The following is an 18,120-nucleotide window of genomic DNA, read 5'->3' on the forward strand; positions in this document are numbered from 1 at the left end:
CCCCAATTTTATTTTTCCTCCTTTATCTTGTACTTCCCCATTCTCTTCCCTTTTGCAACAGACTACTCATTCATTCCTGAAATATGCCAACCACTCTCAAACCTTCATGCCTTTTTTCAGGCAACTTTTCTCAAAAATAGCCTTAATTATACTCTCTGTCTTATCTACCCTCTGAACTCAAGGCCAAGCTTAATACCACCTCTTTGAATCTCTCCTTGTTCCTACCAGACAGAACTAATCTCTCCCATGCTCTCTGTTTTCTAAAACTCACTGTTATTACTTCTATCCTAAATTAGAGATAATATTTACACATTAATTTAGAGATAATTATTTGCGTTACCCATTACCATTTCTCCTCTCAATGATGTGTTCCTCAGGCTGGTATCATGTCTTATTCATCTCTGTATAAGGTAATGCATGGATAACCTGATAAGCAGTAAGCTCTTGATATATGGAACTATTATTTTGTTTTTTATACTCTTAGTACCTCCTCAAATGTATATTACAGATTTGGTATTTAATTGATTTTGCTCCAATTAGTGAATTCCTTATAGCACGTAGTTTAAAGGCTTATCTATCAGCTAAGCCCTGGCTAAAAATTGTACTGTCACATTGCTTACCTATGCTTTTGTGAATCCTAAAAGTTTTTATCTTCTCTGCTTTTAGCTTATCACATTGCTTATTGTCTTTATATCTTCATTTAATTTGTTCATTTGTTACAGAACTATTTATTGAACCTCCATTATGGACAAGACAGTTTACTAGGCCCTGGATATACAGAAGTAAAACAAAAATTATTCCTGCCCTCATGAAGCTTTAGAATACAGCAGAAAAAATAAACATTAAGTAAAGGTTATGTAATTAAAATTTGATATCTGCTATGTAGAAGCAGGGTGTTATGACTGCTTACAAAAAGGGACTCTACCAGATGAGCTAAGGAACATTTCCTTGAGGAAGTGATATTTAGACTGACACCCAAAGAATGGATATGAATTAGGTAGAAAAAAATGGTCAGGGATATTGAGAGAGGTGGGAGGATGAGAATATTGATGAAAATTTTATCAATAGCATCTAAGAAAGAAATGGAAGATTTTATTTGCACCAACTTGAGGATTATAACCTGGGAGACAGTCTTTCATAAAGCTCTGAGGACTGTTCCAAAGAGGTGAAGTGGGAGGCCACTATATATGTGATTTTGGCAAAGGGGTACGTGCAGTCAAGCACTCATCATGGTAGAAGGTTACCACTATTCACATGGAACAGATATCTTGATTAATGGTTTTAGTGCTTTTTCTAAATATGGGAAGATGCAAGAAACTGTGTTCATAAATTTTCTCCTGAAAACATCTAACTGTTTGAGGGCCAGCTCTGTCAGTTTCCCAGAGCACAAAGTGTCTCATCCTGATTTCGCACTGAATTCCAGCGACTGCAGTGGCTAATGACTTGATTCTTGTAGAACTGGATGGTGGCAACATTCTTTATTTTATAATCCTCTCCCTTTCAGTCTTAATTTTGACCATGATTTGGGAAGCATTTCATGACCAATTTGTCCCCCGGTGCTAAGAATGCTCATCCCCAGGTCAGGAGAGGATTTCATTGATAGGCCACTCGATGTGCTATTATTGGACTAGGCCCTGAACAGTAATCAGAAGCCTCTGGGCCGCCTGTCTAACTAGTCTGTTATGGTCCAGGAAATGGTTCCCTCTTGTTGCTTCTTCCTGTATCTTAGAGTTACACTATTACAATTACTGATGTTATAGAACTATATATTTGATCAATCGTTTAAAGTACCCAATCATCATTAATTTTATCTGAGGCTCAGTCACATATTTGGTAATGCAAGAAACAATAATCTTATAAAATAGGCAGAATACAAGTAATATAGCTAGTAACATAAATAAGGTCATAAGTAAGTATTTAAGCTAAGAACTTTCATTAGGTGCAGCCCGGTATTTTCCCAGGTTGTCTGACCAGTCTGTTCTGCACCAGTTGCTATCTTCAAGGGAAACGATCTATTGGCACTGTACAAAAAGTTCACCAAAGATGTCTGCACATACAAGATGAATGATGGATCATTGTGACCACTTATAGGATTGAGAAAGAAATGTTATCTTCTAAGGAGTAACATGGGTGGTGCCAGAAGAAGAAAAACTGACCTTTATGGTTAAGCAGGTATTTCTGCCACTAAGGAGGTCTGGTTTATGCTTCATGCAGATGCACAATGTACCCTAGAGGAGAGGGAGGGACTCCAGATAGGCAGAGAAAACTTCATGTTTAAATTTTTCTTGTCTTACCTTAAAATATGAATTTTTATTTCATCAAGAAGATGGGGGAGAATTTCAGACAAAGGGAATAAACTCAAAAAAGTAGATCCTGAGTGAAAAGAAGACAGTATGTTTTATAGAGTCAAGTTGTTTTATATGAGCATAACTCCAGTTCTCACTGGTGGTGAAATTCCTGCCCTTTGCTCAGTATTCTTGGACCCCAATCTTCCTTTCCAAACATGTTGCTGAATATTTTCTTTCAAATATATGTCTCAGCCCCCAAGAGCCATGCTGTTACTCATATTCTTTTCTCTCTTCAGAATGTCCTATTCTCTCTCTCCATGTTCAAATCCTCCCATCCTTCAAGAGCCAATTCAAATCCTAAGGTTCTTCCTTATCCAGCTCCACTAGCAGCAATGATTTCTTCCTCTCCATCATTTCCTTTATCTGTATCTGTACCTGATATATATATATATATATACACACATGTATATATATATATACATATATATGTAATTTATCTCTATATTTCTCTCCCAAATGAGGTCTTGTATAATGCCTTGTACAAGGTACATATTTCATATATTTTTCTTGAATAAAATGACTTAATGTGACTTTTAATGAGCCATGCATGAGACTGATGAAATAAATGGGATGGGGCTTCAAAGGTCCACAGAGTTCCAAAGTGAAACTATTTAGTAAAACTTTAGTTTAGTCAGGGGTTGGGTGTACATTTATCATGTTTATCATGTTTACTTGCAATTTCTCCAAACAAGGAATTGTGAAGAAATCAATACATTTCCTATAACCACTCTTGGAGATGAAGAGAATAAACCTTATAGCCTAGTACTTCAGTATTTCCCTAACACTATACATACATACATACATCATGACAAAGACATTTATTTCTATTAGTTTTTAAATTAAAATCCTAAAATTAGCTTTTAAGTTTTTCTCCAGTTGGTGTCTTCAGAAGTCTGTTTTGTTGAAGCTATAACTCTGGTCTCTCCTTCTTGTACAAGCTTCACATAATTCTAAGTGATAAGTATGATCTTCTCCCTTTGGCTCTTAGGTCCAAGGAGGCATAGGTTATGAAACCTACCTATTTCTTCTGAGACTACTTGAAAAGAAGTCTTGAAAAAGCTGATTCAATCATGGTCTTCCCCTTAAAGTGTCAGTACCTTCCCTCTGACACAAAACCTTATTTTTCTTTGGGAAAATTGGGGGACTTACATCATTCCTGATTTCAAAGCTGTGGTGATAAAATAACTATGTAGTTCAGGGGTCTGGGCTAGTTAATTATGATCTTGTCCAGTAAAGACATGATGTTTTCAAGGTTTGGTGTCTGCAGAAGTTCCTTTGTTATGCATAGAGAGAAAAACTAATCTGTGGTCACAGAATGAACTGCTAACCATTGGCTGGCCATCTGGTAAATGTGAGTCTTTGGTCACAAGCGTACAAAATAGGAAAACCATTGATAGTGGATCAGTTGTCTCATCTTCATGAGGGAGGGATGTAGAATATTCAAAGTGAGAAAGAGCCTTCCTCCCCGACTTTCTCTCTCACCAATAGGAAATTATGTGCCAAGATATTTCCATCTCTCTTTGAGTACAGTGCAGTCAACAAACTGGGAATGAAAAGAGTGTGACTGGGTCAAGCATTATTGAAGTAATTCCACTGAATTCATTGAAATTACACTAACAGCCACTGCTTAAGGAATCCAGCTGATTGATGTCGATTCTTTAGGGATTCAGTCAGCAGAGTCATAGGAGTGCCTAAAAAAACCAAAACAATACTCTCATCTCCACTAGGGAAGATACTTCATATAATTATGAGAACAGGAAATATGTTGGCCTTAGGTTCAGATTATATAAAATGGTTTATATTGTCATCTAAACTGATTCTGAGCCAGTCAGCTTTGCTCTCTCCTGCCTCCAAGTTCTGTCTCTTTTTCTGCAGGATTAGTCACATTTGCTTTTCCGGTTCTGTAGCTTTTTCCTGAACCAGAACTAGGGGTATCTTAGTGCCAGATAAGAGAGAGATAATTTCACTGTAATGTCCTATTTTTTTTTAAAGTTCCAAGAATTTTATACACTTTATCAAATGTGACTGAAACATGAAGTTTGCTCATGTTTTACTGGTGGTGTTTGTTTAGAGATGGAAATGTGGAGGAAGAAGGGCCTGGAATCCATAGCACTCTGAAAGACTGTCTGTTCAGTTTTCTGACTTCTCTCTCATCTGTACACTCCTCCAGAGCAGGATATACACTTGCACTTGCTCCTGTATTCCCAACGCCTTTTTTAGCATCTGGTACAACAGTGAATGTTGCTAGAAAAAATAAACTGTACAGAAGAGGAAGATAGGCAATAGACTTTGAGATGTTTTGCAGGGCATAAAAGACCTAAAGGGGACAGGGATCCCATCTATTAGTTTCTTAAGAGTGGACAATTGGAGTGGACTTAAGAGTGGTCTTCTCTGTATTAACAATAGACAGCAGAGTCCAGAGTCAGGACCAACAACAGTTTGTTCATGAAAAAAGTTTTGTTTCCAGGGTCTAATGCTTTTTAAAACTATTATCAAGGCTTATATAGCAGCTCCATCTCCAAATGTGAGTGAAGTATTTTGAGAAGATTGAGAGGAAGTCAGCGTTAGATTGTGATTATTATCATTCATTTCAAGTAGACAGATTAGGCCATGCACTTTCCAGCACTGCAGGCTCATTTGCCCTGTGTATCTTTCTCTAATCTTCTCCCCGGTTGGGAAGAAATAATTCCCCTGTGTTAGGATAGCCCTTTGTACATCTCTTGTCAGAGCACTGCTACTCTTATACATATTTCACTTGCACTAAATCAAGATCCTTGATGGAAGGGGAAATGGAAAGGAAACTAAGGGTTAATTGATTTATTATTCTGTCAGACATAATACTGATTTTTAAAACACTCTGTATTTTGTTTTAATCACTTAATTATATAGGTACTATTTCCCCATTTTTCAGATGAAAAACTAAAGAGAGGTTAACAATGGAGAGATAGATATACCATGTTCTTGGATTGGAAGAATCAACATTGTAAAAATGACTATACTACCCAAAGCAATCTACAGATTCAATGCAATCCCTATCAAACTACCAGTAGCATTTTTCACAGAACTAGAACAAAAAATTTCACCATTTGTATGGAAACACAAAAGACCCCAAATAATCAAAGCAATCTTGAGAAAGAAAAACGGAGCTGGAGGAATCAGGCTCCCAGATTTCTGACTATACTTCAAAGCTACAGTAATCAAGACAGTATGGTACTGGCACAAAAACAGAAATATAGATCAATGGAACAGGATAGAAAGCCCAGAGATAAACCCACGCACATATGGTCACCTTATCTTTGATAAAGGAGGCAAGAATATACAATGGAGAAAAGACAGCCTCTTCAATAAGTACTGCTGGGAAATCGGAATCGGAACAGCTACATGTAAAAGAACGAAATTAGAACACTCCCTAACACCATACACAAAAATAAACTCAAAGTGATTAAAGACCTAAATGTAAGGCCAGACACTATCAAACTCTTAGAGGAAAACATAGGCAGAACACTCTATGATATAAATCACAGCAAGATCCTTTTTGACCCAGCTCTTAGAGAAATGGAAATAAAAACAAAAATAAACAAATGGGACCTAATGAAACTTAGAAGCTTTTGCACAGCAAAGGAAACCATAAACAAGAGGAAAAGACAACCCTCAGAATGGGAGAACATATTTGCAAATGAAGCAACTGACAAAAGATTAATCTCCAAAATTTCCAAGCAGCTCATGCAGCTCAATATCAAAAAACCAAACAACCCAATCCAAAAATGGACAGAAGACCTAAATAGACATTTCTCCAAAGAAGATCTACAGATTGCCAACAAACACATGAAAGGATGCTCAACATCACTAATCATTAGAGAAATGCAAATCAAAACTACAATGAGGTATCACCTCACACCAGTCAGAATGGCCATCATCAAAAAATCTACAAACAATAAATGCTGGAGAGGGTGTGGAGAAAAGGGAACCCTCTTGCACTGATGGTGGGAATGTAAATTGATATAGCCACTATGGAGAACAGTATGGAGGTTCCTTAAAAAACTAAAAATAGAACTACCATACAACCCAACAATCCCACTACTGGGCATATACCCTGAGAAAACCATAATTCAAAAAGAGTCATGTACCACAATGTTCATTGCAGCTCTATTTACAATAGCCAGGACATGGAAGCAACCTGTGTCCATTGACAGATGAATGGGTAAGGAAGATGTGGCACATATATACAATGGAATATTAGCCATAAAAAGAAACGAAAGTGAGTTATTTGTAGTGAGGTGGATAGACTTAGAGTCTGTCATACAGAGTGAAGTAAATCAGAAAGAGAAAAACAAATACCATCTGCTAACACATATATATGGAATCTAAATTTAAAAAAAAAATAGTTCTGAAGAACCTAGGAGCAGGACAGGAATAAAGATGCCGACTTAGAGAATGGACTTGAGAACACAGGGAGGGGGAAGGGTAAGCTGGGACAAAGTGAGAGAGTGGCATGGACATATATACACTACCAAATGTAATATAGCTAGCTAGTGGGAAGCAGCCACGTAGCAAAGGGAGATCAGCTGGGTGCTTTGTGAACACCTAGAAGGGTGGGATAGGGAGGGTGGGAGGGAAACGCAAGAGGGAGGAGATATGGAGTTATATGTATACGTATAGCTGATTCACTTTGTTATAAAGCAGAAACTAACACACCATTGTAAAGCAATTATACTCCAATAAAGATGTTTAAAATTAATTAATTAATTAACTAATTAATTAAAGAGAGGTTAACAGAAACTGACCAGTAGCCAGTGGTGTTTCCGGGATTCCTAGATCTTACTGACAGCAGTCATTATTTTTTCTTCATAGTTCATATATCTCAGGAAACATAATGTGGGTGTCCTCCTTGTTACTCATTGACACTTGACAACCCTTTCCCACTTGTTTTTTTCCCAAAACACAAGCTCTCAAATGTCAATTAATAAATGAGAAAGAATGATGAAATTAGAAAAATTTGTGAACACAGTAGTAGTAACAGTCTCAGGCAAGAATTGTCAATTGATGCTAAAACTAGTGGATGAGGATTTCCAAGTCAGCTTAGGATGTAGAAAGTGGCAAGTAAATGTCACTACCGGCTTAACAATGAGAAAAAGTTACGTAATTTATAAAATCATAAATTTTCTTGAAACCATAGGAGAGCTGAGACTGCAAGGTAAACCAACTGAATTCCAATGAATGGCATACGGCTCTGAGAAGAGATGAATCTAAAGGATGATTTCATTCCTGACAGAACATTAGAGGAAAGTATTGCTGTCATCAAAGCAGGTAAAGAGGAAATCAGCTACCAAATACTTAAAATCAATGTGTAGGAGAGCTTATCAGTTTCGAATGACTGCGAGAACCTAGACACAAGGAGAGTTCACCCTAACTCACAAGTTCTATTCCACAGGTCTCCAGAGCTGTTCCCGTGTAAGACTGGTTGCATGGCTGAAGGCAGCACAGAGACCCCTTGGTGAAACTAGTGTGCAGGTGTTCAGTTAGTGATTGGTTGTCATTGGGGCAAAGTTGCAAATTTTGCACTCATTTCCTTGGAAACATGTCTCACATAAAACACAATTCTTAACCCACTGGGGGAGGGGCAGTACCCCTTCCGATGCGTAGGGCCCAGGAAAAGGTTCTCTACTTACGTGAAAGTGATGATGTAAAAGCTCTTTGTTCCCAAGGAAAAATAGGAAATTCTCCCATCCCTGGAACCCAGGGAAAAAAATCCTCTCCTTCTGGGAGAAGGGTATCTGCCTCTGAGAAAGGTGAAAGAAAAACTCCTGGACCCTGGTTCCTGGACTGATACAAAGCAGAGTTCAGCTACTACTGGGAGATAGGTAGGAAACTCTTCCCTGTCCAAGAGCTGACACTGATAGAAAAAAAAAAAAAAAAAAAAAAAAACATGGAGGGGAGCAGGAATGCTGAAAAATTAAGTTTATTCACAATAATTAATCATAGTAATGACATTCTACGTTATGATTCTTTTCTAATCACTTAATTCACATGATGCTTGCTATATGGCCAAGGTGTAAGCCTTGACTGTGATTTTTCAGAATCCATTAGACATGCAGAAATTACATTCAGGGTCCATAATCACCCTATACAACACAAGCTCTAACAAGCCTTCTAGGTATTAAACATCACATCTTCTGTGAGGAGGTCTTTCCTTATCACTTTAGGCTGAATTAATTTTTCCCTCTATTCTAGAAAATGACAATGTTTATGACATTGCACTAGAATGACATTAATTTTGCAAAGCTAAGGCTGATCCCAAGCCTATACATTTACAAGCTCTAGTATTCAAATGTAGTATTCAAATACTATCTCACCACAAAAACACTCAGTACCTTCTGTCTCTTGTAAAATTCTTATCCCCATTGAACTCTTCTGGAACCACAAGTAAGCTGAGAAATAAAGACAAAATATATTTATGTTAATGTTTTCACTTCGATTTCTTTGGGGTCATAAAATAAGCTGGGCTTCCTTTTGTATCTGGTTTTCACTACTCTAGACAAACTGAAATGAAATTACTTTGTCCAAATAAATAATGCTGCCAACTTACAAAATGTGTATATACTTTTTATACTGTTTGGATATTGATATCCCTATACAGAAAACTGCCTACTATAGCATGACAACAAGAGATATGGAAACAAAAAGTCTGAAAACAGATTACTTGGAACAAACAGACTTGGAACAAAAGCAAAGGTTGTTGGCTCAGACTGCTGGGTATTTTACTTAGACCAATGTTTCACAAACTCTGTCTGTGTTTCTCAAGCCGATAATAGGTTTCCCCTGAAATGAATAATTTCCTGGTGAAATGCATTGGGGAAATGATGCACAGTGTGATTTACAACACAAATTGACAATTTCAAAGTTTTTGAGAAGTCCTATGGAAAAGAAATCCATTATTCTTAAATACCTATTTAAACATCTCTCAGATCACTAACATTTTCAGATCAGTTTGGGAAATTTTGACTTCGACTATTTTCACAACTCTTCCTAGGCATGTTTTCCTTTTATAAATCAATACTTTGTCTTTCTGGTTGCATAGTACTGAATCCACTGTAGCTAATGCAAAGAGAAAGAAATTTACTAATGTGTGTTAAATGACTTACAGAAATCTGGGAATAAATTATGTAACAGACTTTAGGCTGAACTTTAACAATGACTCCCAAAGCTTCAGCATAGAACTGTGCCTCAGGACTTCCCTGGTAGTCCAGTGGTTAGGGCTCCATGCTTCCACTGCAGGGGGCATGGGTTCGATCACTGGTTGGGGAACTAATATCCCACATGTAAAAAAAAAAACCCCAAAAACTGTACCTCTACATGCTGCTGCTTCCATCATGATCAGGAATCTTCCTGTTGAATCAAGAAGGTGCTGCTACAGCCAATTCTGTAACCTCTCTGCTCTGCTGTGAGTCACATCAACAGAACAAATCCCTCACACCTGGCCTTTATTACATTAACCCAATTTATTTGTTTTTTTTTAACATATTTATTGGAGTATAATTGCTTTACAATGGTGTGTAAGTTGCTGATGTATAACAAAGTGAATCAGCTATACGTATACACATATCCCCATATCCCCTCCCTCTTGCGTCTCCCTCCCACCCTCCCTATCTCACCCCTCTAGGTGGTCACAGAGCACCGAGCTGATCTCCCTGTGCTATGTGGCTGCTTCCCACTAGCTAGCTATATTACAGTTGGTAGTGTATATATGTCCATGCCACTCTCTCACTTTGTCCCAGCTTACCCTTCCCCCTCCCCATGTCCTCAAGTCCGTTCTCTACGTCTGCGTCTTTATTCCTGTCCTGCCCCTAGGTTCTTCAGAACCAATTTTTTTTTTTTTAGATTCCATATATATGTGTTTAAATGCTCTTTTCTTAAAGTTTTTTTTTTTCTAAGTCCCCAAACTAAATTAGACCTCACTGTTATTCTCTCTCATAGCATATGATATCTTTCTACCATAGCTCTTATTTTAGTACATAACTACTTAGGCATTTAGGTAACTTTAATTACTATCTCTTCTACTAAAGTACTGTGGGAATAGGAACCATATCTGTTTTGCATCCCTTAAAGAAATACCTAACTCACACTAAGTGAATGCATACTTTTGAATCATTTTGAATGGGTGGAAGGATGGATGGATGGATAAGAGTGACTGAGTACCTAAAAGGGCAGATGAGCAGAGAGCCTTAAATCTTGGGACATGACCAAGAAAAACAGGGTGATAGATTTAGCTGGCCATATCTTTTCCCAAGATGACTGGTTCTAGAATTTCTTTTATGGAAGTGTCTGTTTTAATTTAATTAAGTTATATAAACATTTTTGATACCCTTGCATTTTCTTTAACTACCAAAGTCCCTAGAGTAGGCAGGAGACCTTGAAACCTGAAAAGGCTCTGTCTCCTCCAATCTTTATTTAATCAGAAGCAACCTAGATTCCATGTTAGTTTAACGCTGTACAGAATAAAATGACAATGATAGAAGTATTTTCAACTAGGGCCATAACATTAACTCGTAAGAAAAATCGCTTCAAAGCTTCAAAAAAATGAGGGCATGAAATATTTTTAGTTGTCTTTATTCTTTATTTGAGCCCCAGATTTTAATTCCATTTGCTAACTTGGTAACTTTTAGCTTCTTAGAAACACCTAAGGAGCAGCAACTTCAAAGCTGTAAATCCACTTCCTGAAAAGTGAATTTGGAAACAAGATCTATAAAAAGATGAACATTACATACAATGCAAGAGTTCAGTATATTTATTTTTTTCAGCTTCATGTATGATGGAAAAAAATCTATGTATCTGAAATACACAAAACATGGTAAAGACCACTTATTTTGCTGTGGACCCTCAATTTCTGAATCTTTCGTCAAGTTTCTCTCCTGCTTACATTCATAATTGGTCACATGTTTCCCTCTATTTGCTTAAACCAGATGCCCATGGGGCTTTCCTGCAGTATTTAGGAAAGAGGAATGCTTACAGTATTGTATTTGGCTCTATCAAGCAATTTTTTGGTGGAAAATGACCAACAAGTTTAATTTCTCTTAACAGGGAATCATTCTGCCTCACTTCCTGGGAAGGAAAGCTATTTTAAAAAAAGGAGTTATGAACTGGACTCTTAATGGTAACTGGAAAACACACAAAATTTTAACTTCAATTTTATTCTACTTTGTAATAATAATCCTTTGTATTTGTGTAACATGATAGAGTTCATATAGTACTTCCATGTTTACTGAGATATATTTTGTGCTTGCTTATACAGGATTCTTTCTCGTTAAAAAAGAATTTCTGTGTGTTTCTACACATTAGCTTAAGTCTTTTCACCATCTCCTTTTGGTATGAGAATCTCAGAACTTTTCTGATGCGAACACATTTATTGGATCTGTGCCATGAATACATGTGCTCAGTACAATTAAGAATTCACACACACACACACACACACACACACACACTCTTAAGAAAAAACATCTGCTCATGATCCAGAATTCAATACAAAGAGAGGACAAGTGCATAGACACCCACAATAAAAGGAAAATGTGGAAATATGTGAAAGGATTGATAAAATAAAAATGCCAAAGAAGTTCTGAGCAGAATAGATGTTATCATTTAGTATTCTTGAGTATCTATTATACATCAGATACTTTGCACTTTTATATACTAGGTTTGAATAGTTACCATTATTATGTAAAACAACTCTTATTTCCATTTTGACAATGAATGAAAAAGGTCCTCAAAGTTCTTGAGTTCACAATCCAAGATTAAAATAAATAAATGAAAGATCTAGAGTCAAAAAGCATGTCTACGGCCCAGATATTTGGTTATTATGGAAAAGCTTTCTAGAGAAGTGTCCTTTGAACTAAGCTGAGCCTTGAAGAGTGAATAGGATTTTGAATAGGCAAAGAAAAGGCCAGAGGAAACCAACTACCTGAGCACAAGTGTAAATAAGACCACAGGCAGCTGGAATGGATCTCTGTAAAGGGAATGAACTCAAGCATAAAGGTGAGTTCTTGGCACAGAGCTGAGAGTTGATGGGGTTACCTGAACGCTAATGTACAACTGAGAATGAGGCCAAGAATAAGATAAAAAGGAAGACTGGGCACTAAGTGTGAAGGAAATTAAGAAGGTGGGGGCATGAACCGACTTTCAGGAGAAATGAGAGATGTCATTATATGAACTGATCTTGAAAAATTCCCATGTCTCTGTTTTTATCTTATATTGAAAAATATTCTGGTACCTGACTTTTGCCTTGTGTGTCAGAGACTGAAAATGGTCACCAGTAGCTTTATTATCCTCATCTCCAGGACATACAACTTCTTTATTCGCTTCCCCTGACAATTAGATTAAAACCAATGATAAAGTTCTGGCCAGTGAAGTTTGAGTGGAAGTGATGAGCAGTACTTCCAGGCCTGGCTCATTAAGGCCTTCCGTGTCTAATCCTAGCATTTTTACTGCATCCATTGGATGAATGAAGAGAACTTAAAAGGCCTGCAGGAGAGACAAGATAAAAAGATCTTGGGTACCTGAGTGACTGTGTGGAGCAGAGACCATCCATTGACCTACACTTCAATGTCAAGTGAGAAACAAACTCTATCTTGAGATAAGTCACTGGAATTTGGGGATTATTTCTTTCAGCAGTTATCCCACCCTGATATGCCAGGCTGAATAATTTGTGATGATCATTATCTCTGACTTGGACCCTGATTGTCCACTGCTATTCCCAACAGACTGAACAGTGTTGGAGAAATTGTGCAGCCTTGTTGAATAATGCCTCAACAGGGCTCCCAGTGTTGCCATGGAATCCTTCTGTGTTCTACTGGTCATGAACTGTTCCCATTCCTTTCGTGGCTTAATTTAAAGTTTCATCTTTCTCCTTAGGATTTTCCTGCTCCTACTCTCAGCAGATGAATTAGCTGTCTCATCTTTAGTTAAGTGCTTATTCAAGACTCATAACCATTTTTGTTTTTTTCATGTTAACTTAAGCAGTTCTTTTTGTATTAGAGATATAAGACCATTATGGATATCAGGTATAAAATGGCTAAAATTTTAAAAGACCAACTAAACCAAAAGTTGGCAAAGATGTGGAAAAACTGGAACTCTCATATACTCTTCATGGGAATGTAGAATGGCACAATCACTTTGTAAAACTGTTTGGCAATGTTTTTAAAAGTTCATCTATCATATAATCCAGACATTCTACTCCTGGGTAGTTACTCAAAGGTCCAAGAGGAAATCTCCAATAGTATTATGGCCAAAAAGAGGTCTTCCACTGTAGATTTTCTGTAGTTTGTGGTGGGGAGTGACACGTAAACATTTTTCTCTATTTTTCCCTTAAAACCTTCAGTAAGGTCTATGTCAGTCACTAGTTATTGTGTGTAAGTTGTTTTTCTATAAAAAGACTGCTGATAATTTGGTTAGAATAACAACATCTCTTGACCCCTTACCTTGGTTCAGGTACTACACTATGCACATTCACATATGTTATCTTTTTCAAATCTTACAGTCATCTTGAACGGTAATTATTATTCCCCTTTTAGAGATTAAAAAACATGTGCCCCATAGTAAAACCAAAATGAAACAGATAACAGAAAATTTGCTAAGAATAACATACTGGAAAATCCCAGCACTTGCCCTCCACCCTCCAATTAAAGATAAAGCTGCTTATTTTTACCTCTGCTTGGAACTTTGACCATATTTTTATTTCTATTTTTGACCAGTCAGTCTCCAGTTAAGTATTAGTGAGAACTTACTGTGGGCTAGGCTTGAGGTAAAAAAAGGGGGTGGGGGGTGGGGAATAGACATGGTATCTACACTCAGTGCTTTAAAGACGACAGAGACTAAAAAGATATTCCCTGGATGACTGTAGTGAAAGTCAAGACAGAGTCCAAAGAAACACAGACAAGGGTATTGATGGTGTGATAGAAGCAAGTCTTTCCAGAGGAAGTGACCCTTGAGCTGAGTCATAAAGATATGCAGATGCAGAAGAAAGGTAAGGGAAAGGGGCACTGAGCCACTTCTACTAGAGGGATTAGATGGTACAAAGGCATTGAAATGAGGAATCACAAAATCATCAGAGAATAGCAGGTAGTTCAGAATGACTGGAGCATGCAGCAGAGATCAATGCCTGGGGCCCAGGGATGAGCCTGGGGTGTAACAACAGAGGGTGCGACTTCCTGAGAAACTACTCTCATGCCTAGCAACCAGCTGAACCCCAAATTGGACTCAGTCTCCTGGACTCTACCCACAGGAATTTTCCAACCATTTTTTTCCCTCTAAGATATACAATGTGGAACTCAGTACTCTGTTTTTCATTTCTTTTTAATATGCTTATACTCATTTTAAACCAGAGGACAGATGATTTCATGGGACAGGACTTATGTGGACAAGGATTGGTAATATAACTGATTTTGTCCACAATTCTGCAGGTTCTTTAATGTGATTTGATCACCTTCTCCAGGGATGAGCAGTCCCTAGAGGCTCTAGAGGACAAACCTCACACTAAAAATACTTAACTACTGAACTGACAAATTAAATGGCAATTTATTCATTTATAGCATAGGGATGCCTCTCCATTAGCCAGAATGCCGGATCTGGACATGCTGAGTAAGGGGAATATCATTTAGTGAAGAACCACTCATTAATGGGCACTTCCTTGTATTATTTCAATTACTTGTCACCACAACTCTGTGATGTAGTTCTTACTTTATCCCAGTTTTATAGATGGGGAATTTAAATGAGAAATATTACATGATCTACCTTGATCTCATAGCTAATAAGTTATGGAGCTTAGATTCAAATCTAATGCTTTGATTTCTACCCCATGCAATGGGCAGGGTGTACCCACACTGCCTGGAAAAAAAAGTGATGATGATGATGACGATTTAACTAAAATGATTATAATTTATTGGATGTTTACTTTGTGCCGAATACTTTCACATGCATTATTTTATGTAACCTTAACAACTCTATTAAGTGAGAAACTACTTCCATTTTAGCAATGAGGAAACTGATGTTCAAAGGTTTAAATAAGTTTTCTAACCTTCAAACCTGGTTAATTGGCGGGGCAGATATTCAAACCAGGTCTCCCTGCCCACAAAGTACTTTTTACTGACAGTCAAATACTGGTAAGACTATTCGGTGAATGAGTCAGATTGAAGAGAATTTGTTAATTGATAGAACATTCCATCTAGGGTGTGGTAGAGGATAGAAAACCACTGAAGTTCTCCTAGTAGGGACTGATCATGTGTCTTCATAACTTGTTGCAATAGACATTGAATATTTAATACTATTATTTTTTGTGTTTGCTAATAATTCTTATTAGTCACAAAAAACTTCTGTCACTATCCTTATTCATGATAGAATATACATTATAATGTTCATTTTATATTGTCTCACCTTTTTCTGAGGATAAATTTTAGGAATTGAAAAAGAAATGAAGTGCCTCAAACCTGAGGAAAAACATAATTACTTTTTGAGCAATCTTTCATTACTAATTGGTAGTCTATCTGATTAATTCCCAGGTCAGTGAAATTAGAGTTTAGCCTACAAAAATGGATATACGTATGATAGTTTTACAAATTTAAACCCTTTAAACAATCTTGGGACTAGATCAATAAACCTTTTTTAGAATTCCTTTCTAGCACTTAGACTAACAATCTCATCAAGACAGTGTTTTTGTTTTGTTTTATTTCTATCAATATAAAGATTCTCTTTGTGGAAGCAAGATTTGAACAGGCTTTCTTTGAAGTTAGTACCCATGTGGCAAGTTTCAAATAAACCTAGACCTTTGCTCAAAATCAATGCATCTGAGAACTTTCCTTTAACATTCCTCTGTCTCTTGAACCTGGACTCCTTGAGGAAGGGTTTGTTTCTTTCCACTATAGCCCAGTCATCTAGTATGAGGTTAGATACAAAAGAATGTGCCGTCTAAATGTCAGTTGAATAAATGAATATTTGAATGAATTTACCAACTATGGGCTTTGTTTTATTTTTACATTGCTTACTTTTTTGGAAAGATATCCCAGGTGAGCTTTCTCATCCATTTATTTTTATTCCTTTGCAAAAAGTGTCCTTTGGGACCTCTTCGCCAGGTCTCGAAGGTGTGCCCTATCCCGTCTGGCTTGGCATTTTCTAGGCTCTGGTATTTCCTCACCAGTCTGGGACACTGCACCTCCCCCCACTGCCAACCCCACCCCCAATCAATTCACATCATTTTTGACAATAGAGTTTCCAGACCCCTTTCCACTATGCATGATTTTTTTTCCCCTTAAACTGGAGAAGGATGGTGAAAATTTAGGCAACTTAGAGAACATTTAAAACGAAAGAGAAGTAGTGGAAGGTTGAGAAAAGGTCACTACAGTTAGTGAGAAGAGTGTGACTCATTAAAAAACAAAACCACATTAACTGACAATTAAAACAAATCAGAAGAAAAATCCTGAGACCATTTTGGATGGCTGACTGAGACAATACCAGAGGTACAAGTGATGAGAATAAGAAGTTAATCAGAAAAGACTACTTTTGAGGTGAAGAAATTTACATAACTCCTGGAGGGAGGTCTGTGCCTGCTTTGCCCTGGCTGGCTCTGTGACTTCTGTGCACATGACCCTCATTTTTTAAATAAGGATATTGGACCAAATGATATATAAGATCCTTTCCAATTCTAACATTTTATTGAGGGCTAGAATTTTCTAGCAGATTAAATGGATTCTTATGTTTTAAGTCCGCATGCATATTTAGTCTCACATAATTTGATTGCTCTTTGTATTTTCTTCCTCATTTAATCCACGTTTATTGAGTGACTGCTTGATATTTGAACAGTGTTTTAGGCAGTGGGCATACAAGATGGGGAAGATAAAATTACTGCCATCTTCCACCTCACAGGCTGGGTGGCCACAGCTTTATAAACAGCAACAAGGCAATTGGAGCAGAAGCGATGGCTGGGGGAGGGAAGCCGGGATGGAGACAAAATGAAAAAGACAAGGGCAAGAGAAAACATTTTACAATTTCCTGAGATACAAATAAGTCCACCACTTAAAAAAAAACAATAGTAAAGATCGGTTATGATTTTTACTTTTACTCCTTCATTTTATGAGGATGGTTAGTGCTGACTGTATGACCGCGGCTACTTAGAAGGTTAATGAGAGATCCACTGGACTTTCCACACCGCCTATAAAGGGAATGGTTGATTTTTGTTTTATTGGTGTGGTCACTACCAAGCCCGGCCTATAGATTTGTGTTAACTGCACAATTGCTGCTTGCAGATCTTAAAGGTTGCTCAGTGATTCCTCATAGAGCTTGATGCTGACATGAGAATTAGAATTGGAGATGGCAACCCTGAGAATAGAAGAGCCTAGAACTAGTTGGGGCCCTGCAAGTGGGCATAAGTGTGTGAAGCAGGAGGGCACATGACACTAGCTAGTCATGTGGTTAGCAATTAACCAGAAAGAGCATGCTTTACCCCCAAATCTTCAAATACTTCTTTCTCTGCCCACCTCCCTGCTTTGAACTGTATGCTTGAAAATAGCACAGGCAGTCTAAGTCTCCGTTTGAGACCTCTGATGGCCAAGAGACTTCTCCCCTGCACTGTGACTTTTGATCTCCTGTGCCTGGTCCGGTGCCTGGCACACTGTTGTGTTTCATCAAAGAAGCCATTTTTGTTGTCATTGTTGTTGTTGCTTACTTGTGTTTATCCCTCCTTGTTGGACAAAAGTATTTAAGTTGGTCAAATGTTAAATATTATTAGGATGAT

The 18,120-nt window shown here is 37.4% G+C and overlaps 1 long non-coding RNA gene across 2 annotated transcripts in view; it reads left to right on the forward strand.

The window, feature by feature from the left end:
* LOC309605137 overlaps positions 1-18,120 on the forward strand; it is a 394,782-nt gene that overhangs the window by 28,359 nt on the left and 348,303 nt on the right. Inside the window, exon 2 of one of the 2 annotated variants that reach the window (XR_014231242.1) lies at positions 7,525-7,655. The exons of the other annotated variant lie outside the window; for it this stretch is intronic. This is a non-coding gene — a long non-coding RNA (uncharacterized lncRNA). The remainder of the gene's footprint in view (positions 1-7,524; positions 7,656-18,120) is intronic. 2 annotated transcript variants of the gene reach the window in all.

Source organism: Balaenoptera borealis (assembly GCF_965194805.1).
Source record: "Balaenoptera borealis genome assembly, chromosome: 11".
In the NCBI taxonomy this organism is placed as follows: Eukaryota; Metazoa; Chordata; class Mammalia; order Artiodactyla; family Balaenopteridae; genus Balaenoptera; species Balaenoptera borealis.